Source organism: Globicephala melas, chromosome 12 (assembly GCF_963455315.2).
Source record: "Globicephala melas chromosome 12, mGloMel1.2, whole genome shotgun sequence".
NCBI classification, from domain to species: domain Eukaryota; kingdom Metazoa; phylum Chordata; class Mammalia; order Artiodactyla; family Delphinidae; genus Globicephala; species Globicephala melas.
Genome location: NC_083325.1, coordinates 16,903,088 through 16,930,207, shown reverse-complemented (window position 1 = coordinate 16,930,207; position 27,120 = coordinate 16,903,088).

The window sequence follows — 27,120 nt, the reverse complement described above, 5'->3', positions numbered from 1 at the left end:
TCACGGTAAGCTTCCTATGGTATTGGTGGCTTCTTCCTCCCAGGGTAACATACCAAGGAATCTAAAATTCCCAGATGATGGACAACTGGCCTTCCCAGACAAAATTTGAGCTGACATCCAAATTCAGACTGCCTAATCCTGAAGCAATCTGTTCATGCTCCCATTAACAAGGTCCTTTGTCACTATTATCCTGTGAAAAATGGGAGTAATAAGATGGAGCAAGTTGTCTCCATTACGTGGCAACACCCTCCTCCACATCTATCAGAGTAATGTGTCTCTGGTTCACCTCTCAGTAGGACAGCAGGAGAATTAAGAGGCCTAATTTTCTCATCTCTAGGTAACTCTATCTTGCCAGCTTCCCCAGTGAAGCTTTTTCCTTTAGATCTAACATGTGATAGTGGGAATTATTCAGATCCCCAAATGAGTACAAATGAGCTTATTTTATAGGGAAGAATAATATCTCAGAAACTTATGCCTAAATAACTATAAAAGTGTTCATTTAATAAATATAAAAAACGCTAAAGTATTTTTAAACAGTGTTGAATCATGGTTTAACTTAAGCCTTTATTATTTCTTAGTGATTCAGAAAATGTGAAACATTCTTATAATTTGTGGGATCATAAATTCAATAAAACATACAAAAAACCCTGATAAAAGAGAGTGACAGCTTCAACTGTATGACCACCCCAACGTGAAAGTAATTCAACTCAGTTAAAATAAATTGTATTTTAGTTAGTGCCCATTTGCACTCCAAGCACGTGTTTTGGTCACTGGCAAAGCAGACACCGAAAGTTGAGGGAAAAAACAGCAGAGGAAGATTTTGATGTTAAAATGCATTATGTATGCACTATTTTTAAAAAATCAAAATTGGTAGACATATTAGCAGTAAGTTTGGAACTTAATACTGACTTAGTTTGAGGAAATGAGACACAGTCATATTTTATGTGTGCTAAAATGTGAATAATCTTGACTAATGAGAACTAATTCTTAAAATAAATAAAACCATGATTTTCCAAGGGATCTTTCATAAAACATGCTTATAATTAACAATGAAATATTGAACTGTGTGAGTATCAATACCAGAAAACGCAATAATCTTACAATATTCAACTTAGTATGAGCAGTGTTATTAAAACTGTGCAAATATTTTTTAAAAACCCACAGGTTTGTAAAATAATATATATAAAGTTATGGAACAAATATTCAAGTGTCCAAGGTGTGCTGAGTTTTGATGTATAATCATGTGTACTCTCTATAAGCCAATAAAGGGAATTTAATTATGATTTTAATGTCCTAAATTTAAAAGCCATCCTAAAAATGCTAGGTATATACAAAGCTTGAGAATCAATCTTTATTGTTCAAAGAAATTTTACTTGGTTTATCACATTTATTTTTCAAAAAACTGTCTCCTCACAGCAAGTAGAGTTGTTGGTACCTTCAGTTTCTATTGTATCACTGTTGGCCAGACAGCAACTATCTGCAAAGAATGGACCTTGACCCCTGACCTGCTTCCCAGGCATCTGTATTTTCTATTGGAATATTTTTTGTCTTACAACTTGAATGAAAACCTTGCTGAACAGAAAAAGAGGCTTAAAGTTTGTTTGACAAGAAACAATAGGTTATGTTTATAGGATAACACTCCTCTACAATTTCCCAACTGTTAGCAGTACCTCCATATCTCGCTCCCACTCAAAAATATTTTCTAAATGCGAGTAAAGAAGATATTATTAGAGCTGTGTCCAGTGGCTCTCTCATATTATTAACTTAAAGTTACTAATCTTTGCTCCATTGAACACCACATACCATCCATTTAGACACTAAAATAATGGAAATTCCATATGTAGGCAGTACACTCATATAAGGATCATACACCATGATCAAGTGGAGTTTATTCCAGGAATGCAAGGATTCTTCAATATACACAAATAAATCAACATGATAAACCATATTAACAAACTGAAGGAAGAAAACCATATGATCATCTCAATAGATGCAGAGAAAGCTTTTGACAAAATTTAACACCCATTAATGCTAAAAACCCTCCAGAAAGTAGACATAGAGGGAACTTACCTCTACATAATAAAGGCCATACATGACAAAACCACAGCAAACATCATTCTCAATGGTAAAAAACTGAAACCATTTCCACTAAGATCAGGAACAAGACAAGGCTGTCCACTCTCACCACTATTATTCAAAATAATTTTGGAAGTTTTAGCCATGGCAATCAGAGAAGAAAAAGAAATAAAAGGAATCCAAATCAGAAAGAAGAAGTAAAGCTGTCACTGTTTGTAGATGATATGATAGTATACATAAAGAATCCTAAAGATGCTACCAGAAAACTACTAGAGCTAATCAATGAATTTGGTAAAGTAGCAGTACACAAAATTAATGCACAGAAATCTCTGGCATTCCTATACACTAATGATGAAATATCTGAAAGTGAAATTAAGAAAACATTCCCATTTATCATTGCAACACAAAGAATAAAATATCTAGGAATAACCCTACCTAAGGAGACAAAAGACCTGTATGCAGAAAAGTATAAGACACTGATTAAAGAAATTAAAGATGATATAAATAGATGGAGAGATATACCATGTTCTTGGATTGGAAGAATCAACATTGTGAAAATGACTCTACTACCCTAAGCAATCTACAGGTTCAATGCAATCCCTATCAAACTACCAATGGCATTTTTCACAGAAATAGAACAAAAATTTTCACAATTTGTATGGAAACACAAAAGATCCCAAATAGCCAAAGCAATCTTGAGAATGAAAAATGGAGCTGGAGGAATCAGACTTCCTGACTTCAGACTATACTACAAAGCTACACTAATCAAGACAGTATAGTACTGGCACAAAAACAGAAATATAGATCAATGGAATACGATAGAAAGCCCAGAGATAAACCCCTGCACATATGGTCACATTATCTTTAATAAAGGAGGCAAGAATATACAGTGGTGAAAAGACAGCCTCTTCAATAAGTGGTGTTGGGCAAACTAGACAGGTACATGTAAAAGTATGAAATTAGAACACTCCCTAACACCATACACAAAAATAAACTCAAAATGGATTAAAGACCTAAATATAAGGCCAGACACTATCAAACTCTTAGAGGAAAACATAGGCAGAACACTCTATGACATAAATCCCAGCAAGATCCTTTTTGACCCACTTTCATAGAGAAGTGGAAATAAAAACAAAAAAAAAAACCAAATGGGACCTAATGAAATTTAAAAGCTTTTCCACAACAAAGGAAACCATAACAAGACTAAAAGACAACCCTCAGAATGGGAGAAAATATTTGCAAATGAAGCAACTGACAAAGGATTAATCTCCAAAATTTACAAGCAGCTCATGCAGCTCAATAACAAAAAAACAAACAAACAAACAACCCAATTCAAAAATGGACAGAAGACCTAAATAGACATTTCTCCAAAGAAGATATACAGATTGCCAACAAGCACATGAAAGAATGATCAACATCATTAATCATTAAAGAAATGCAAATCAAAACTACAATGAGATATCATCTCATACTGGTCAGAATGGCTGTCATTAAAAAATCCAGAAACAATAAACGCCTGAGAAGGTTTGGAGGAAAGGGAACACTCTTGCACTGTTGGTGGGAATGTAAATTGATGCAGCCACTATGGAGAACAGTATGCAGGTTCCTTAAAAAACTGAAAATAGAATTACCATACGACCCAACAATCCCACTACTGGGCATATACCCTGAGAAAACCATAATTCAAAAAGAGTCACGTACCAAAATGTTCACTGCAGCTGTATTTACATTAGCCAGGACATGGAAGCAACCTAAGTGTCCATCAACAGATGAATGGATAAAGAAGATGTGGCACATATATACAATGGAATATTACTCAGCCATAAAAAGAAACGAAATTGAGTTATTTGTAGTGAGGTGGATGTACCTAGAGTCTGTCATACAGAGTGAAGTAAGTCAGAAAGAGAAAAAACAAATACTGTATGCTGACACATATATATTCAATCTAAGGAAAAAAAAAAAAAAGGTCATGAAGAACCTAGTGGTAAGATGGGAATAAAGACACAGACCTACTAGAGAATGGACTTGAGGATATGGGGAGGGGGACAGGTAAGCTGTGACAAAGTGAGAGAGTGGCATGAACATATATACACTACCAAACATAAAATAGATAGCTAGGGGGAAGCAGCCTCATAGCACAGGGAGATCAGCTTGGTAGTTTGTGACCACCTAGAGGGGTGGGATAGGGAGGGTGGGAGGAAGGGAGATGCAAGAGGGAAGAGATATGGGAACATATGTATATGTATAACTGATTCACTTTGTTATAAAGCAGAAAATAACCCACCATTGTAAAGCAATTATACTCCAATAAAGTTGTTAAAAAAAAAAAACTGCACAAACTGTCAAAACATGTCCAAGAGGAACAGAAAATATGGAGGTAAAAGATTAATATATAATGAGCATGTGGGGTTAATTTTTGGAATGCAAGGATAGATCATTATTGGAAAAACAAACAGTGTAATCTGCTATTTTAATAGTATAAAGAACCAAAAGTTTACATATTGCATGATTCCCTTTATATGTCATTTTTAAAAGGACAAAATGATAGTGATAGAGAAATTATCAGAGTTTTCCAAGTGTTAGGGATTGGGTTAAAGTGTGACTATAAACGGATAATGGCAAGGATTTTGGCCTTGTTGTTATTACTTTGAATATTGGTTCTGGTGGTGGTCACCGAATCTATACATGTGCTAAAATTCTAGAGCTCTACATAAAAGATATGTATTTAGGTTAAAAAAAGAAAAAAGAGAAAAATGAAAATGAAAACAAAAAAGAAAACATTCCTGAATTAAGATTTGAAGGAAGAGGTTGTTTCCCTTCTGCCTCATTATATTCAACCTGATAAATATGTAGAAGCATGTGCCTATAGAGGCTTGATCAAATGGGAGGTGGTTTGGATAGAAATTTTTGTGTGAATCTTACCAATATTGGCATTATGGAGACAAGATTAACAATTATATTTAGAAGGTCAGTTACATAATTGCTTTTCAAAAATCAGTTCACCAAAAAACATTGTTTTGGGTGATTATCTTATTTTGCTTTGTTTTTTTGGTGAAAAGTTTTAGGCATATAATAGTCCAAAACTTGTTTTTATCATTCTCTTAGTATTCCATAAGTTAAAAAGTAGTCAGAAAATACAAATATGAAACCTATCATTGTGCTACACACTTTGGAGAAAGTCAGCTTTGATTAGGCTGCTGAGGAAGCAAATGTAAGGGAAATTAAAATGTGAATGACTTTTCAGTACTTTATTGTATATTGAACAAGGAGAGGAACACTTCAGCTCAGGAAACAACTAGTGATTTCAACAGCTCTTATTTCTAATGTGTTCTCCATCCCGTTTTATACCGTCATATTCTAACTACCTTCTATTGATTCATGCTGCTATTACGTTAATTCAAGTCCTTATTGATTGAGTTGATTTTATAATTTCATGGATTCCATATCACAAGTATTTTTCCCTCACAATGCTTTGAGAACTAGGTTTCTACATTATACATGTATATTTATATAAAAATATCAATGTTCAAGATCTTTGAGGAGAAAGGTAAAAATATATATGTGTCTTGAAGATATTCGTGATTATCTGAATAAATTGAGGCATCAATATTAACATATCAAAACTGAAATCACATTTAGAAAACAAAAATCATTCATGCCTTTTTTTCTAAGGAAATTGAAAATGGGAGGAAGACGAGAGGGAGAAAAGGAGGGACAGAGAAAACTTAGCTGCAAGTGCACAATAGGTATCATCCATCATTTTAGGACAGTGCTGTCCAGTAAAAGTGTAATGTAAGACACAAATGTAATTTTAAGGTTTTTTTGTACCTATGTTAAAAGAGTTAAAGAAACATAAAGAAGTTAATAACATATAATACATATATCTAATGTTATTATTCCACATTAAATGTATAATAGATATCTATTTTAATAATGAATTTTAATTAATCCAATATATCCAAAATATTGTTTCAACATGCAATAAATATAAAATTACTTATGATATTTTACATTGTTTTCTTAGTACAAAGTCTTTTTGTACTACTTGAAATCTTTACACATTTTAAGTTTTATACTAAATTTTAATCAGAACACGATTTTTCAGATTTCATAAAATTAAATGTTAAAAATATAGATTCATATGCTCAAGTTGCTCCGAACACACTTAAATGGTTTCCAGTAACTGAACTGATTAACAATTTATACATTGAAATTTAATTCTAAATAAATAAAATTTAAAATTTGGTCCTTAAGTCACACTAACTTCAAGTATTCATCACTAACAGGTAACCAATTGTTTTCATTTTGGACAGAGTAGTTCAAGTTTATAAATTTAATTTGTTTAAATAAATAAATAAATAAATATATATATATATATATATTTCATTTTCAGTAGGTTATCTTCCCCTCAGAAATGCCTTGGCATTTTATAAATTTTAAAATAAAAGTGTTTTATGCCCTACTGATATTTACTCCTTGAAATATTTGTGCTTTGAATGTAAAGAAAAACAGGAAGAATGACCAATGTTTAAAATTTCATTTTTTGTGGCAATACTTTAACACTGTCTGTCATGCTGGTATATGACAGAGTAGCAGCCAGTGTGATGTATTAACTATGTCGCCCTGACTCTCTACCTTACACAGAGCATTCTCCCTTTTGATACATTTCCTCTATTGGGATACAAAATGACATAATACAGGAATTAGCAATTAGTTATGATTTGAATTGGTTAAAATTCTCTATTCTCAATATATTAAAATGGTGTAATTGCATAATATAAAATCATCAGTCTGATTTCATTTTCCACAAGGAGCAGATGTCATGGCAAAATCCTCCTCACGTTTGAGCAGCCGTAGGCATGGTGAAATTATCATCAGCAAAAGACAGCTTCATGGATAAACAGAAAAGTAGGCAATTTTTTTAATTTAAATGCTCTCCTACTTTGCATTTTTGTGCCTAACTCTACTCTTTCAATATACTAAGGATATTTTTAGTTCCCTGTTATGCCTCCAAGATCCCAAGAGCAATTCCATGATAATTCATATCATTATAATTATCTGAAATGGACAGATTAGGAAATGAATTCTATGGGAAATTACTAATGAATAAGGGATTCCAAATTTTGACAAATATTGGTCATGCATTTTGTGACACACATAAATGCACATATCTCTATCACCTTATGAGGATATAGTCTGTAGTCATCTATTAGCAAACAGATTTGGAGTTGGCCAAATTTGATCAGTTTAAAAGTAGGAAAGTTTGTCATGTATTTTTTCATAGAATCACAAAAATGTTTCATTTTCATTTGTATATAGATCCTTTATATCATCCTATTCAAAATATGCTATATCTGGACTGTTTGGTCTAAATGAAGCAGACTTTTTTTTTCAGTCATTGCAACTTGAACCTGAGATGGTGGTAGGCCAAGACTTCCAAAGGAGTATGTTTGGGCATCAGAATAAAATGAAGCCTGAATCCAGCCACTCCTGAAATTTTTAGTTATATGAACCATGTTTTCTTCCATCTAAGATAGTTTAGCTGGGGTTTCTGCCACTTACCATGAATAAGTAATGAATAATACAACTTGCTTCTTATCAGTTTCTCCCCACACAAACACCATGACTTGTTTTTCTATAGTGTCTTCTTTCTACACTGTAAAGAAAACAAGTAGATAAATAAAGTCATAACTTTAGAATGCACTGAAGATTCAGGACTGAGGTTTAATTCTCTCTATGGACTTTTAGCTTCTTTTGCAAATAACTTTGTAGGGGAAGTTTGGATCATTAGAAATAAAATATAAAATTCAAAATTTTTTCTTTAACTAAGATTTGAGCCTTTCATATGGCAATAGCAAGATGCTTTTTAGAATTCACCACAGATCTACCAGCAGTCCAGTTAGCACTATTTTACGCATTATTGCTACATATAAAGAGACTAGTAAAATAAAAGATGATTAATAATATTTTATGTAATATTTTATTGATTTTCTTTATATGCTAATTTATTAATAATGGGAGAATTTGATTCTTTAGATTTTTATTTTTCATCATTATAGAAAAAAGATAGAAATTTCCTTCCCACTAAATTATTATCAACTTTTATTTTTTTAAATGATCATGTATTTTAACAGGAGTACCATGGTCTCAAATAAATATATTCAATAAATTTCTCCTAACTATATTTCTTTCTTAGTAATGGCCACCACTAACTGGACAAGTATACTTAACACATATTTCTGATCGATATATACATTAAATTAGAAAACATATATAATTTCATGGTATACATTTTTCAGGTTCTTTAAAGCAAGAAAGTAAGGTAAATTAACTAAAATACTTTTTTTCAACCATGTGTATTTGTTAAAATTTTCTTTTATTTAGTTTTCTTAAGAGTGGAAATAATTAGAGGATTTGATATGATAGAATGAGAAATATATCCTAGCACAAAATATCAAAAAATGACATTTTTTATGTTCTCTATTGCCAACAAAGGCACTGTTTATGCATTTTTCTACTCTTCTGTTAATCTACTACCACTTACACATTTTTTAAGGAACATTTTTCTGAACAGTGCTGCCAAATGTTCAATTCAGTTTTATATATATCAACCCCTCCCTACAAAACTGGTGGAGCCATCATCTGCTGGTTCACATTTATTTTATATCAAGGACAAATCAATTAAATGATGTCCTCATACAGAAAAATAGTGATCGATTAATTATACACAATGACATCATGATATGGTAATAATGAGAAAGAGGGGTAATGAATAAGATACGAGATTAAAAGAGTTTATTTCTCATTGACTCTATACATCCACTGTGAATCAGCTAAGGTGTTCTGATCATGAGTCACTAATGTTCTTCAGCTAATAGAACATTCATTACCTGGGTCATGGGCAACAGCTATGCCTGGGGAAAGAGACCTCTAGAATTTCAGATGTGTAGTTAAGTCATTCCATCCAGAATACATTGGCCACAATATTGCCACTTAGCCCTTTACACCTACTAGGAGCTGGAGAATATTTTGTGAGTAGCACAAATGAGCACTTCACCAGTTGAAGAACATTCATAGGTCCTGGTAACCTAAAACAAAAAAGTTAGACTTAAAACAGTGTGAATAAATGAGTTAAGAGATAACTTTTCCTAGAAATGTATGTGTTTTTCCTATTAAATATGAATTTTGAATATTTAATATATTGGTTATGATGTCATAATATCATAGCAAAATATTGTAGCTTAATAGTTTCCTTGCAACAGACTTAACAGAAATTATGTATTCCTGCCCTGACTTCAAGGACCATAAAGTGGTAAAAAATAAAGAATAATAAAATGCAGTACAATTCTTAAACAAGAGGGGCCCTGATTTTGTTTAGAAAGAGTCTGTGTATCACAAACGAAAAAGAGATCGGCTTGTTAAAATCACATGGTGCCTATGCCTGGGGATCTGCCACTCAGTACTGGGAAGGTGATCCATGTCCTTCAACACTCCTGCTCATGAGCAACAGGCTCAAACCCCAAGGGCTGCTCCTTCGCTTGTACTCAACCTCCTCTGGCAACTGTGTCCTGACAGCAGGAGGATTGGGTTTATGCCAACTGTTTCTGAATATGAGGACAATTTGAGTGGTGGAAATTCTTTGAAAAGAAAAAAAGACAAATTTTCTTTATGTTTTAATTTCTGGTCCCAGAGTACTCACACTTTATTTCAGTATGTACAGAAGTTGCACATATAGTACGAGAAACATTTTGTAGTGTTAAACAATTCCTGTCAATCTTAAATATGTACGTATGTATGTGTAGACAAAACATACATGGAGCCTGATACCTTTTCTTTGTATTTTTATATGGACCTATGTATTGTTTTCAAGAGAGTGAAAATTGTGATACAAATGATAACTATTTGTGTGATGGAATTAAATTATTTGAGGTATTTACTGACTCCTTTCTAGTGTTTGAAGAGGATATGTAAAACACATTGTTTATTTTCAAATTTAAAGGTTGATTATTTTCCTCAGAGAGCATATTATCCACAATGATTCAGAAAGGCCGTAGTATTTGCCTTATTATTATTTATTGGCCATATTATTATTTTCAAAAAAGTGTAAGCTATCTAAAATATTGGTAATAACAATAAAATTTGTAATTTCGGCCAAAAGAATGTTAAAAAAAATTGTATGAAATAAGTATATACTAATTAGTGATATATATTAATTTATTTGGTTACTTATCCAAACTTTACCAGTGTTCAGGAAAAAATCCTACAGATATGCTCAAAAATAATTAAATGCATTATCTTTGAGACTGCTTATTTTACTCAGAAAATGAAAGCTTTACACATAATTTTAATTGTGTCAGTGTAAAAATATTTTTAAAATAAGAAGATAGAATACAGTACACTTAATGGTTTATTGGCTAGATTTATGTCTTTAAACATTTAGACTTGTCTAAATTCAGATGTACATCTTCATGTACTCCTGCCTGGGCTCCATAACGTATGGTGGTAGGCCTGATAGAAGTATAATATTCTATTTATATTAACTTTTGGAGAAAGGAGAGTACATTATATATCAAAACAATGGCTGTGTAAAGGAAGTATGATTTAAATTGAATCTTATGGGATTTAGACAACAGTTGAGAAGACAGAAGATGATTCAGGAGAAAGAAATAACAAAATCATGGAAGTGGAAGCAACCAGAAATATCCACAGGATTTAAAGAAGTCTCCTGTTGAACAATGGGACAGGAAGTTGCAGGAAGTTGAGGAACTGAGGTAGTAATATTATGTGCAGAAGTTAGAATACAAATATTAATTTGGAATCTTGAAAGCATACATTTCCATATACAGCTCATTATCAGAATTTCTTGCAAAGACCAATTTTACTTTTTTCTAAAATAAAAAAAATCCACTTTACTATCTTTTAAACTCCTTTGAAATTGAGGGTGTCTGTCTTATTCACATTTTATCCTTTCATTTCTCTCAGTGCTCTGCATTTGGTAATAATTACTAAATGAATTGTAGTTAAATAATAAATTAATTAATCATAATGTTACTTGTTGAAAGACAATTTTAATCATTTTAATATTAAGCCTGCTGTGGAATTTCTTAGAGGTGAGGAGCAGTTCTTTCAGTATGTAGAGCATTATCCATTCCCCAATTGAAAGATATTTGAGTTGTTTCCAATTTTGAGTGATTATGAATAGAGATTTTCTAGGCTGAATAGTGTTCTCCAAAAATTCAGGTTCACTCAGAACCTGTAAATGTGCCCTTATTTAGAAATGTAAATAATCTATTTGTAGATGTAATCAAGATAAATGAGGTCATGCTGAATTATGGCAGGGTCTAAATCTGATGACTTGTTTCTTTGTCAGGGGAGAGAGATTTGTATATACAGAGAGAGACACAAAGGTCAAAGGGACAAAAGGCAATGTGAAGACAGATGCAAAAGTTGGAGTGATGCAGCTACAAACGAAGGTATGCCGAGGACTGCTGGCAGCCAGCAGAAGCTAGGAGGAGACAGGGAGGATTCTTTCCTGCAGCCTATAAAGAAGGACTTCTAGCCTACAGAACTATGAGAGAACAAATCTCTTTTGTTTTAATCCACCTATTTTGTAGTAATTTGTTATAGTAGCTCTAAAAATCTAATACAGAACTACTACCCAAGGTTGTATAATTATTTCTTTAGCTCTTGTAAGAAATTGTCAAATTGTTTCTTATTTAGCATTCCCACAGAAAATATTTGTAAGTTGTTTGTTCTATATACTATCCAGCACTTAGTATTGTCAATCTTTAAATTTTGGCAATTTTTATAGATGTGTCAATGCATATAATTGTGGTTTAAATTTTGCAATTTCTCAATCACTAATAATGTTGAGCACTTTTTGTGTTACTTGTTATCTAGACCTCTGGGTTAGTTCTTTTAATGCTTATTTTTCTTTTTCCCCACTTCCTAAAATATATTTCTTTGGTTGTCTTCTCTTCTCTTTCACTTTGTGAATTTATATCAATTATTATTTTTTTAATATCATGATAATGGAATTTCAAGAGGGGTCTAAGTTTAATGCAGGCATTCGACCCACCACCTTTTCAAAAACTGCAGGTCTACTTTTTTTTCAAAAATTACTTACAAATATTAAGGTGGAAATTAATGAGAAATTTGTGATAAAATATAAACATTTAAAAATTTATTTCTTATTTTTAAAATTTTTTATTTTATATTGGAGTATAATTGACTTACAATATTGTGTTGGTTTCAGGTGTACAGCAAAGTGATTCAGTTATACATATACATATATCTATTTTTTTTCAGATTTTTTTTCCCATATAGATTATTATAGAGTATTGAGTTCCCTGTACTATACAGTAGGTCCTTGTTGATTATCTATTTATTATACATAGTATTATATGTATATGTCAATCCCAACCCCCCTAATTTATCCCTCCCCCTCTTCCCCTTTGGTACCCATAAGTTTGTTTTCTATGTCTATGAGTCTGTTTCTGTTTTCTAAATAAGTTCATTTGTATCACATTTTTAGATTCCACATTTAAGTGTTGTCATATGATATTTGTCTTTCTCTGTCTGACTTACTTCACTTAGTATGATAATCTCTAGGTCAATCCATGTTTCTGCAAAAACAAACAAACAAACAAAAAATATACAATATAGTTTCTTCAGTTTACACTTTAGACATTTCTACTCTAACAGGTTTGAATTAATTATAATTTAGTTTATTTAATCAAAATGTACTATTTTTATAAATTTTGCTCTAACTGGTAAATGAGTCAGAAACCTAGTATTTTAATTGTGTTTTATGTTAATAAATAGCTTAATTTTTATTAAAAATTTAAAAAAATAAAAAATGTATTACCTCTGAAATTAACTTTCTGTTTTATAACAGTATAGACAATGCATATATATTGACTACATATCCATGACAGTAAGGTGTAAGTTTACATATATTAGTATGAATAAAGTTTCATTTCCTGATTCATGATAGATTTCAACATTCTCAGTCAGTATTCCTGAAACACTTAACCTCTATGATGTTTCTGAAAGACATCTAAATTTTTTTCATACTCCTCCTTTCAAGATATGGGGCTAAGTTTCTCTTCCCTTGGGTATGGACTAGGCTGAATGACCTGTTACTAATGAAAATACAGTAAGTCCCCTACATATGAATGAATTCCATCACAAGGGCATGTTCATAAGTCCATTTTGTTTGTAAGTCCAACAAAGTTAGCCTAGGTACCCAACTAACAAAATTGACTATATAGTACTGTACAGTAGTAGGTTTATAACACTCTTCACACCCATAATACATATAAAACAAACACAAAAAATAAAGAAAACATTTTAAATCTTACAGTACGCTACCTTGAAAAGTACAGTAGTACAGTACAAAAGCTGGCATACAGGGGCTGACATCCAGTGAACAGGCAAGAAGAGTTACTGACTGTAGGAGGGAGAGGAGGTGGGAGATGGTAGAGCTGAAGGATCATTAGCAATAGGAGATGAAGGGCAAGCTGCAATTTCACTCATGCCTGACATTGATGGAAAACATGTTCACATCTTTGAAAGTTTGCAACTTGAAGGTTCCTATGTAGGGGACTTACTGTACTGAGTGTCTTTTAGCTTCTCTTTCTAGCCAGCTAAAAGGCACTGTGATTCAGCATTCAAGATTTTACTTCACTATCATACTTGCCTCATACAGTATTTTGGCACATCCAAGGGAAACAAGGTGGAAATGAAGAAAAGAAAACAAGTAAACTCCACTGTTTATTTTCTCTACTTCATTTTCACTTAATCTGTTCAAAATAATCTGGATTTTTCAAAATTTTATCTTGAGTTCTTGTCCATTGAATTATAGTAACCACAATGATAGAGTCCTCTGGTCTGACATTTGACATATGATAGGGAAAATAGAGAATTCATATAATTTTTTTTTATCTCTCAGGAAAATCTTGTGAAAACTGAAACCAACATATTTTCCTGTCTCTGTGTTAAAGAATTCTGGGACTAGGCATCATCTCCTGTCCCTATGTTAAACAACACTGAGGATTACCAAAAAAAATAAATAAATAAAAAAATAAATGTTTGTTAAAGTAAAATAAATTTAATAATTGCTCCTGGCAGATAAGACTATGAAGTATCTAAGCCACTGACTTGTCAAGATAAACAGTCTGATTATCCATCTAGCTTTAAGACATTAGCCTCCCGAGACTCACAATCCAAAACTATTATTTTATAAACTCTGCCCAATCTCAACTTGAACCCTAATAATATTCTCTCCTGATTTTCTCCTTCTAGGAAAGATGGAACTAATTCTCTCCTAAGGGATTGTTCTCCTTTTCTGCAGTTAGGCTTAACAGCTTAGCTTTGTTTGATCAATAGATTCCCTGCTTCTCTTTTGAGGATCAACACTTGTTATCAAGATTATTGTCTTTCTAGGAATAGGTATTTTATAAATATTAATATAATTTGACATGCACAGCTAAGTGATGATTTGATTCTAGCTTGTGTCTGTCCTTCTAATGAAGTTATATAAACTATATCTTTAATAAGGTGGGAAACATGAGGGGGGAAGAAAGAGTTTACAGGATATAAAATTAAATAAAATCTAAAAATATTGTACTGGAATAATCTTAGCTTATCTCTAAAATCAAATGATTTAGGTTTCTAAAGGGTTCAGGAGTTTTATTTTCCTATTAAATATCTTAAACAAATGTATGTAATGAGTAACATTTGAAATGACAGTAAGAGGTAATCAGCAATTTCTGCATGGGATGGGCATTCTTTAGCTAGCTCTTTTTCATTTATATTTCAGTGCAAATTAATTTCAGATTCTCTACTGAGAGCATAATCTGACAATTCCAGTAGCACTAAGTAGAATAAGGTATGACAGTCTAAGGGTGGCACTTATTAATGTGATTAACAGCAAAAGAGAAAGTTATTTAAAAGCAAACTATGTATAGATTACCATTCAATTTTTGTCTACTTACTCAGGAATACTCCCACTCTATTTTCCATTAATAAAAAAAATTCCATTTCTGGGGCTTCCCTGGTGGCGCAGTGGTTGAGAGTCTGCCTGCCAATGCAGGGGACATGGGTTCATGCCCCAGTCCGGAAGGATCCCACATGCCACGGAGCAGCTAGGCCTGTGAGCCATGGCCGCTGAGCCTGCGTGTCCGGAGCCTGTGCTCCGCAACGGGAGAGGCCACAACAGTGAGAGGCCCGCGTACCGAAAAAAAAAAAAAAAAAAAATTCCATTTCTGTGCTGGCACCTGCCTCTGGCACTAAATATTTGACTAGTTCTTGGGTCAGTTATCATTTCCACATGTGCAGGAAACTTGGCATCACAGAATTTACTCTCACAGTTAAATAAAATGTCAAGGGCCCTCCACTCAATTTACGTAAACTTGGATTCTGTCTTATTTTAATTTTCATTATTTATCCTGTTAATTTTTTTTGAAGGTAAAGATTAGTAGTTTATTCTTATAACAATCTCTCAAACATTATACAACAGCCATCATGCTTTATCCTTCTATCCCTAGTTCTGTTTACCATTCCTTGAAAATAAAATATTTAGTTCTTTGGCCATTTTTACTTTATTTTACCTTCTACTAATTATTATAAACACATACTTCCCACTAAGATTTTTTTTAACTTTTATTTTGAAAAAGATTATAGAATAAAAATAAGTTAAAAAAAAAAAAGTACAGAGAGGTCCCACATACATTTTACCCAGTATTCTTCAATGTTTACTTCTTACATATCATAGTACAATATCAAACCAAGATGGTACATTGATACAATATGTGTGTGAAGTTCTACATTATCTTATCACATGTGTGGATTGGTGTGAACACCACTACAAACAAGAAATGGAATTATTTCATTACTGAAAAGATCTTCATACTATTTCTTTATAGTCACACCGACTGGTCTCACTGCCATCCCTAATCCCTGACAACCACTAGTCTGTTCTGCATATATATATAGTTTTGCCACTTATATAATGTCATACAAGAGGAATCATACAGTATGTGAGCTTTTGAGATTGGATTCTTTCACTCAGCATAATGCCCTTGGAATCTATTGAAGTAGTTTTGTTCACCAATAGTTTGTTCTATTTTACTGCTGAGAATGTGATCCAGTTTGTTTAACTATTAATCTATTCAGGGACAATTCAGTTGTTTTCACTTTCTATCTATTATGAATAAAGCTGCTATGTACCTATATGTACAGGTTTTGTGTGTACATAATTTTTCATTTCCTTGGATAAATGCCCAGATTTGCAATTCTTGGGACATTTAGTTGTTTTTTTCTTTTGTTTTGTTTGACAAATAATTTACCATGGTGGTTATTCCATTTGAAACTCCCACCCACAATAGACAAAATCCAATTTCTCTGCATTTTTTCTGGCATTTGGTGTTGTCATTGTTTTTATTTTAGCTCTTTTGATATGTGCATAGTGATATCTCATTGTGGTCTTAATTGGCATGTCCCTAAAGGCTAGGGATGTTGCACATCTTTTTATGTACTTATTTGTTATTTGGAGGGTGAGCCTATTTTTACATGTACTATGTTCTATATCATACCTATATTGTCTCTGTTTGTGTTAGTGTTTGTGTCATGTGAGTATAAAAAAATTCTCATCAGCTGGTCTCCTAAAACACCACTAAGGTAATTTTATTATTCCACCTATTTAACTCCCTCTAAGCATTGTAATATAACTCATTTCTGCTTCTGTAAAAGACATGTGCTTTTTTCATGATAATTTACTGAAGAATGTGATAGACATGAATATAATATATCAAAATCATTGTTATCAGGTAATTAGCCCATCCCTCCAAATAATCCGGTCTTTTAAAAGCTTATCCAAGCCAGAAGACACAAAGAAGATTTATTAAGTGAACGGAATTACAGTCTGCAAGGCAGAAAAGAGTCAGGTTAAAATCTTCTTTAGCAATCCAATCAAGATTGTGAATTACACACAGATCTCATGGCTATGTATATGATGCCAATTCATTATTTCTAGCTTCTAAGGAAGTGGAAACATCACATTTTCAGTATTAAAAGATGAAAAATATTTTGTTTGCCATGATATTTTGAAAGAAATCCATAAAATTATATGTATATCCAGAAACACACATCTGTATAAATAACTGGCAATCAACTCTAATGTTAAAGTGATCTGAAGTCTAAGACAACAAATATTATACTTAGTTTCTCTGTCCTTGCTCTAATTTATGCACCACAAGTTGCCTTATAAACCCTTTAACCTCTTTGAAGTACAGATTAGACATCTAAGTTAAAATTGAATGATGATTAGAATCCAAACCTTCAAAAATAACATTTTTAAGAATAACTCCTACTATGTGTGATTCCTGGATTTATTTCCACTTTTATATTATTCCCTCAATAGCAATACAATTCTAACATAACTCATAGAATAATAATCTTGTATACTATGAGGCCTATGAAGGGCTACAGATAAGGTAGAATATAATGGTTAGGTGTCAGGAGTTTTTGGTTCAAAACTTGTCTCTGTCATTTACTAACAGAGTAAATTTGGGCAAGTTATTTGAATCTTCCATTTTAGAGTTTCTTCATCTGTAAAACAGGTAAGAAATGGTGCCTAGCTGCTTGAGTTTAGGGGAGTATAGATTGACATAGCACAAATAAAGTGCATAAAACAATGTCTAGCACACAGCAAAATACTCAATAAATGCTAGCTATTCTTAATATTTAAAAACATATATCAGTAATGAACAATTAGAATTTAAAACATAATGCTACTTACATTAGCATGGGGTGGGGTAGTGATACTTAGGTACAAATCTAACAATATATGTGCAAGATCTATATGAGGAAAACTATTAAACTCTGATGAAAGAAAGCCAAGAATAACTGAATAAGTGGAGAAATAGTGTATGTTAATGGATAGGATGACTCAATATTGTCAAGATGTCTTTCCCAACTAGACTTATAGATTGAATAAAATCAAAATCAAAATCTCGGTAATCTTGTGTGTATTGACAAACTGATTCTAAAGTTTACGTGAGCAGCAAAAAATCAGAGTAGCCAACAGAATATAGAAGAATAAAAATAAAATTGGAGAACTAATGCTACCTGACTTCAGATTTACTATAAAGCTACAGTTATCAAGACAGTGTGGTATAATCAAAAGAGTAGACAAATAAATAAATGCAACAGAATAAGATCCTAGAAATAGACCACACAGTGTCAACTCGTCTTTAACAAAGGAGCAAAGGCAATACAATGGAGAAAAACATAGTCTTTTCAACAAATAGTGCTGGAACACTAGATATTCATAACCAAAACAAAACAAAAGAATCTAGACACAGGCTTTATATCCTTCACAAAAATTAATTCAAAATGGAGCATAGACATAAATATAAAATGAAAACTATAAAAAACCTGGATGAAAACATAGGAGAAAATTTAAATGAACTTGGGAAGGCTGATGACTTTTTAGATAGACTCCCAAAGGCATGATTCATGAAAGAAAAAAATTGATAACTTAAGTATTGTTAAAATTAAAAACTACTGGTTTGTAAAATACACTGTCAAGAGAATGAGAAGTCACTGACTAGGATAAAATAGTCATAAAAGACGTATCTAATTAAGGATTGTTATCCAAAATGTATAAAGTCCTCTTAAAACTCAAGAATAGTATTAAAAATCTTGACTAAAATTAAAAACCCAACTAAAAATGACAAATGACCTGAATGGACACCTTGCCAAAGAAGATATACAGATAAAAAATAAGCATATAAAAAGATGTTCCACATCATATGTCGTTAGGGAATTGCAAATCAAAACAACAATGAGATACCTCTATATTTATTAGAATAGCCAAATTCTAAATTACTGACAACTTCAAATGTTAGCAAGAATGTGGAGCAACAGTGCTCTCATTTATTGTTGAATGGAATGAAAAATGGCATAGTCACTTTGGAAGACAGTTTGGTGATTTCTTACAAAAGAAAACATGCTTCCACCATAAGAGATCCAGTAATAGTACTCCATGGTATTAACCTAAACAATTTGAAAACTTATGTCCATACAAAACACTGCACATGCATATTTATAGCATCTTTATTTATACTTTCCAAAACTTGGAAGCAACCAAAATGCCCTTCAGAAGGTGAATGGATAACGGTGGTACATCCAGAAAATGGAATATTATTCAACACTAAAAAGAAATGAATTATCAATCTATGAAAAGACATGGAGGAACATTAAATGCATATTACTATGTGAAAGAAACATATCTGAAGGGAACACAAAGTGTATGATTCCAAGTGTATGACATCCTGGATAAGCTTGGCAAAATGTATGCTGACAGTAAAAAAGATCAGATGTTGGCTGGGATTAAGGAGTAAAGAGAAATAAATAGGTGGAACATAGACAATTTTTAAGGCAGTGAAATTATTCTCTATGAAACTATAATAGTGGATCCATTTGTCAATACCCAAGAATGAACCCAAGGATTGTACACACCAAGAATGAACCCTAAAGTAAGCTATGGGCTTTGTGTGATAATGTTGTGTGAATATAGATTCATCCATTGTAAATATACCAAGAAATATTTATATAGTTCCTGGATAGGGCATGATACAGAATCAGTATGCTGATACTTGTGCTTCTTTCTTCTAATGCTTGCTATCTCATATATGTATGGTTCCCCATCTTTGTCCAGTCTCTTCCTCTGAGAAGTTATGATAACCTCTTCTTTGATACTTTTTTGATTCAAGATCATAAATGATATTGTTCTCTTTACATGTTCTGCATTGCTATCTATACTTCAGCGAGGGTTGGGTGTGGAGGAAGCATTTGTTGTCAGTCATTCCACAGTTTCATTTCAAGAATCTTGGCTCTAATTCATTCAGTTCAAGTCCAGCTATATTGTTTCATTCCTCTTATGGTCTAAAGCGTAGTTATTTTATTAGAAATCATTATTGTACATCTCTTATTCTTTTTCCTATTTCTATAATTATTTTTACATACTTAAAACAGACTCTTTTGGTATACAAGTCTATGAGTTTTGAAAAATGTATAGTTGTATGACCACTGCAGTAATCAAAATTCAGAGAAGTCCTATCACCTCTAAAATTTCCATCATGTTATCCTTTTGTAATCACAGTCTCTCCATAAGCTAAATTCCTGGATCGCTGAAGAACTCAAAGAGGAAATTAAAAAAGAAAAAAAATACCTGGAGACAAATTAAAACAAAGACATGACAATCCAAAACCTATGGAACACAGAAACAGCAGTTCTATGAGGGAAATTTAGAGCAATACTAGCTTATCTCAGGATCCATTGACTGTTTAGTATCATACTGTTTAGCCTCCAAGTGTTTGTGTTTTTTTGCGGTTTTTTTTTCAATATGTAATTGATTTCTAGTTTCATAGCATTGTGGTCAGAAAAGATGCTTGATATGATTTCAGTTTTTGTAAATTGATGGGTATTTCCTTCATGGCCTAGCATATGATACATACTGGAAAATGTTCCGTATGCACTTAAAAAGAATGTGTATTCTGCTGCTTTGGGGTGAAAAGTTCTAAATATATCCAATATACATATTCATTGATCTAATGTGTCATTTAAGTCAGTGTTTCTGTCCATTGATGTAAGTGGGATGTTAAAATCCCCTACTATTATTGTGTTACTGTCAATTTATCCCTTTTTGTCTGTTAATATTTGTTTTATATATTGATATTTAGGTGCTCCTGAATTAGGTTCATATGTATTTACACATGCTACATCTTTTCGGATTGATCCCTTGATCATTACATAATGTCCTTCTTTGTCTCTTGTTAGAGTCTTTGTTTTAAAGTCTATTTTCTTTTGTGTAAGTATTGCTACCTGGGCTTTTTTATTTTTTATTTTTTTTAATTTCCATTTTCATGGAATACCTTTTTCCATCCCCTCACTTTTCATTCTGTGTGTGTCTTTAGATCTGAAGTGAGTCTCTTCTAGGCAGCATATATATGGGTGTTGTTTTATGTCCATTCAGCCGCTCTATGTGTTTTCATCTGAGCATTTATTCCATTTATATTTAAATTAATTATTGATGAGTATGTATGTATTACCATTTTGTTAATTGTTTGGAGTTTTTGTGGTTCTTTTTTGTTCCTTTATTCTTCTTTTGAAGAATAAATCCCTTGTGATTTGATGACTATATTTTTATGTTTGGATTCTTCATTTGCGTGGGCATCTATTACATTTTTTTAGTTTGTGGTTACCATCAGGTTCATTATTTAAAATTTCAAATGTATTTTAACAACCTTATATTTTACCCCCTGCCCAACATTTACTGTTTTTGATATCATATTTTGCATCTTTTTTTATTATTTTTTAGGATAAAGTACTTTTTTTTTTTTTTGCGGTACGCGGGCCTCTCACTGTTGTGGCCTCTCCCGTCGCGGAGCACAGGCTCCGGACGCGCAGGCTCAGCGGCCATGGCTCACGGGCCCAGCCGCTCCACGGCATGTGGGATCTTCCCAGACCCGGGCACGAACCCGTGTTCCCTGCATCGGCAGGCGGACTCTCAACCACTGCGCCACCAGGGAAGCCCTAAAGTACTTTTTTTAATACATCTTTATTGGAGTATAATTGCTTCACAATATTGTTTGTTTCTGTTGTACAGCAAAGTGAATCAGCCATATGGATACATATATCCCCATATCCCCTCCCTCTTCAGCCTCCCTCCCACCCTCCCTATCCCAACCCCTCTAGGTCATCACAAAGCACCTTGCTGATCTCCCAGTGCTATGCAGCTGTTTCTCACTAGCTAGCTATTTTACATTTGGTAGTGTATATATGTTGATGCTTCTCTCATTTTGCCCCAGCTTCTCCCTCCCCACCCTGTGTCCTGAAGTCCATTCTCTCTGTGTCTTTATTCCTGCTTTTGTGTGTGTATCTCTTAACTACTTATTGTAGATATAGATAATTTTACTACTTTTGTCTTTTAACCTTCTTACTAGCTTATACCTGGTAGATTTATTAACTTTACAGTATATTTGTTTTTATCCATGAGATTTTTCCTTTCTTAACTTTCATATTTCTAGTTGTAGCCTTTTCTTTTTCTCTAAGAGAAGTCCCTTAACATTTCTTCATTTCTTTTAAAAGTGGTTTTATGGTGCTGAACTCTTTCAGCTTTTGCTTAGAACTTTTGATCCTTCCATCAAATCTGAATGAAAGCCTTGTCAGGTAGAGTATTCTTGCTTGTAGATATTTTTTTCTTTCTTTCATCACTTTAAATATATCATGTTGTTCTCTTCTGGTCTGCAAAGTTTCTGCTGAAAAGTCAGCTGATAGACTTAGGGGAATTCCCTTGTATGTAACTTGTTTTTCCCTTGTTGCTTTTAATATCCTCTCTTTATCTTTTTTTAATTTAATTTTTTATTGAAGTATAGTTGATTTACAATTTTGTGCCAATCTCTGCTGTACAGCAGAGTGACTCAGTTATACACATACTGACGTTCTTTTTTTATGTTCTTTTCCATTATGGTTTATCAGAGGATATTAAATATAGTTCCCTGTGCTATACAGTAGTATGTTATTTTTTATCCATCTCATATATAATAGTTTACATCTGCTAATCCCACACCCCCAGTCCTTCTCTCTTTATCTTAAATTTTTATCATTTTAATTACAATGTGTCTTGATATTTTTCTCTTTGGGATGATCCCATTTATATTCTGTGCTTCTCCCTAGGTTATGGAAGTTTTCAGTTATTATGTTTTCAAATATGCTCTCTCTCTTCTCTTTCTGGCACCCTTATAAGGCAAATGTTAGTATGCCTGATATTGTCCTAAAGGCCTCTTAAACTGTCCTCATTTTTTTCTTTTTTCCATTCAGCTTTAGTGATTTTGACTACTGTCTTCCAGTTCACTAATCCAGTCCTCTCTGTCTGTTAATTTACTGCTGATTCCTAGTAGTATATTTTTAATTTCAGTAACTGTATTTTCAGCTCTATTTGGTTCTTCTTTATATTTTCTAACTCTTTGTTAAAAACGTCTGTCTTAGGCTTTCCTGGGCACAGTGGTTGAGAGTCCGCCTGCCGATGCAGGGGACACGGGTTTGTGCCCCAGTCCAGGAAGATCCCACATGCCACGGAGCAGCTAGGTCCGTGAGCCATGGCCACTGAGCCTGCGCGTCCGGAGCCTGTGCTCCGCAATGGGAGAGGCCACAACAGTGAGAGGCCTGCGTACCGCAAAAAACAAACAAAAACAAAACAACAATAAAAAAATTCTGTCTTCTCACTCTGTTTATCCATTATTTTCCCAAGTTCTTTAAGCATCTTTATGATCATTACCTTAAACTTTTTATTGGATGGATTGCTTATCTCTACTTCACTTAATTCTTCTGGGGTTTTATCTTATTCCTTCTTTTGGAACATATTTCTCTGTCACCTCATTTTGCCTAATTTATTATTTTTTATTTCTATGTATTTGGAAGGTTGGTTAAATTTCTTGATCCTGCAGAAGGGGCCTTATGTAAGAAGTGTCCTATGGGGCCCAGCAGCACACACCCCTCTGGTTACCAAGGCTATATGCCCTCTATATGGGCTGCATGTGTCTTTATTTTGGTGGGCTGACTACTGTGGGCATCCTGGTAGGTATGGCTGGCTCCTGGTCTGGTTGATTGCCAGGCCCTGCCTTGCAGGCCACTGGTGGGTGGGGCAAGGTCCTTCTGTGGCTGGCTGCACCTCCAGGGGAGTCCCAGTCCTGATGCTGGCCAACAGGTGAGCAGTGTCAGGTCACAAAGCAACCGGCTATGAAAGCTGAAGTTCCCAGAGCTAGTGTAAACCTGATGTTGTGTGGGTTCATGTCCTGGGGGATCCCAGACCTGGAATCAGCCTTCTGGTGGGTAGGACCAATTCTTGACAAGGTTGGCTACAATGTCTGGCATGACCTATGGCTGGTGATGGCCTTCTAGTGGGTGGGGCAAAATTCTGACATGACTGGCTGAGGGCCCCACCTGGATTTGGACTGCTGTTGTCAGGCTGGGACCCAGGGCACCTACTAGGTTGGTGCTGGCCTGCTAGTGGTTGGTTCTAGGGCTGTGGGTTTGAATCTCTTGGCAACCCACTGGTGGGCATGGTCAGAATCCAGGAAATTCCAGAGCAAGTGCCCACCCACCAGTGGGTGAGGCTGGTTCCTGGGGCTAATGTCTGCTCACTGATGGGGTGTACTGGGTCCTGGGTTCTCTGGCTGTGGAGAGAAGCCGGGGATCTTGGAGCTGATGTCTGCTTGCTGAGGCCTATGGGGACCCAGGGCTAGTGTTGGTACAGAGCCAGGTCCATGATATTTTGCTGCAGAGCCCTGGGGTTCCTGAAGTCAGCATTGACCTGCAGGTAGATGGAGCCAGGGCCCAGTAGATCACACGCCCTGGTATGTGAGGCCAGTGCTGGGGCTAGTGCTGACCTGCTGGTGGTCTGAATTGTGTCTGACGTCTAGCTTCAGGGAGTCTGTGGGTCCCAGGGCTAGTGACTGCCCTCTGATGGCAGGCCTGTTTTCCCCAATAGTTGGGAATTTAGGGGTTCCCAGGATAGCCGGTCTGCTGGTATGTGGGGCCATGTCCCCACCCAGCTAATTGCCTGGCCTGGGGAATTCCAGAACTAGAGCTGACTGGGCCAGGTCCTAGCACTAATAAACTAGAAGGAGAATTCTAAAATGGCTATCACCAGCACCAGTGTACTTACATGGGATGAGCTTTATCAAATGGCTGCTGCCAGGATCTATGTTCCTCAGAGTGAGTCTCAATTGTCTCTGGCCTCTCCTTGAGGCTCTCCAAGATCAGCAGGTGGGTCTGATCCAGGGTCCACTCAAATTACTACTTCTTCCCTGGGTTTTGGAGCATCTGAGGTTTTGTGTGTGCCCTTTAAGAGTGAAGTCACTGTACTCCCCAGCCCTCTGGCTCTCCCAAAATTAAACCCAACTGAATTTCCAAGCTAAACATTATGGGGGCTCAACTTCTTGGTGCAGGACCTGTGGGCTGGGGATCTTGATGTGGGGCCTTGATCCCTCACTCTTTGGGGAGAACTTCTGCTATTGTAATTATCCTCTCATTTGTGGGTTGCTAACTGGGGGTGTGGGCCTTGACTATACTGTATCTCTTACCTCTTACTCATCTCATTGTGGTTCCTTCTTTATATCCGTGCTTCAGAAGGTAGTTTTGCTACTCTCCAAGTTGCTCTCATAAAGAGTTGCCCTGTAAATAGTTGTAATTTTGTTGTGCCTCTGGGAGGAGGTGAGCTCAGGGTCTGCCTACTCTGCCGTCTTGGCCACTCCCTCTGTCTTTTCTCTTTCCAGTTCATCAGAATTCCTGGTTATCGGTATGCCAAGTAAATTTGGGTTGTATACTAGATAATTTGTTGTCTAGTTTTGAAATTATGTTTTGAAACTTTAATTCTGTTAAAATTAGTCTGGAGAATGTTGAATTGTTTTGTTTGTTTATTTTAACAAGCAATCAATCTGGTAAACTTCAAGCAGTCATTTCTGTATCATCTATTATGGGTGATGGATTAAAGTATCAGTTCAGTTTCCAAATCCTTTGCTATGATCTTTGCATTTGTCTCTCTTTTGTGCCACTTCTGGGTTCGTTCTTGGATTTGGTGGTTTATACTGTAATTCAATTATCAGAGACTTTAATAAGCTCTTTTGTGTATATAATGTTCATATAAAACTTAAAGGAATTGTGTTGTTTCACATACAGATTTAAGGGATTGATTTCTTCTCTTTCTTTTTTTCTTTCTTTCTTCCTCTCTTTTTTTTTTTTTTTCAGTCCACATAGATAGGTTTTCTCTTAGAGTTTTAGGTGTCTTTTCCACTATGACAGCAATGTTTTTGTTTTTGGTGCAATTAAGGAAGGAACATGAAAAAACACTAAAAAAACAAAACACACACAAAAATAATGAAACTCCCCATACTCTTAGGCTCACAGATGTTCATTTCCCAATCCCTCTGCCCAAAAGATAGATTATTCTTGGAGATTTTAATGCCCATGCTTGATACACATATCCCCAATTCCACCCATTCATGAGGCAAGGCTAGAAGAAAAAGAGAAAAGAAAAAGAATTCACTACCACCGTATTGGTAGTTTTCAAGCTTTGACTTAACTCACTCGCAAATCACCTGTTACTATTTACTTTTAGAGTCATATGGTGGTTTGCTTTGTAATTTGTCTGCAAATTTTAATAACAATCATTTAGAAAGAAACCATGAAGTGGAGTTACTCTATCTTGACTGGTACTTGAACCCCTTTTAACTTTAATTTTTATCTATTTTCTCTATTCAAGGCAAATGCCTAAATGACAAACAAATATATCATATATATATATATATATATATACACACACACATATGTGTATATATGAAACACACTAGCACACATGCACATGCATATACACACATTTTGTTCACTTCTGATTAAAAGGGTTGATGCTCATGTTGCAAAACTTCAGTGCTATCTATAACAGAGGAACAAGGAGTTTGTAATATTGGATAATACTTTATTATCTTTCAAAGCATTTTATATATCCTATATTATTTAATACTTGATTTCTTGAATCAAATTTTCAATTAAAGTTAAGGTGAACTCTGCTGGTGGAAATATAATAAGAAGATTTTGTAACTATTCTTCCTTCCTCTACTTTCTCTTGTTCACTTTACTGGTGTTCTTCTCTGAGATCCACATTTCTTTGAATTTGTCATTCCTTTTAGCTTGGGCTTATTAGAGCATTGTTTATTAATAGAACATAGATAGAGATGTATATCTATTCTTTTATCCTATTTTCTCTGATATATGTATACTATATCTAGAATGAATTGCCAATAAGATTTTATATCAGCAAATAATGAAAACAAATAATGTTTGAAAAATAAAACTAGTTTTTCCAGTATACCCATATATTACTATGGTGATTGGAGTGGTGGCTAAACGTATTACTTACTTAGAAGGTATTTTATAACTTGACAAAATAGAATTCTGAAAAAAAATGTTATTTGCTGG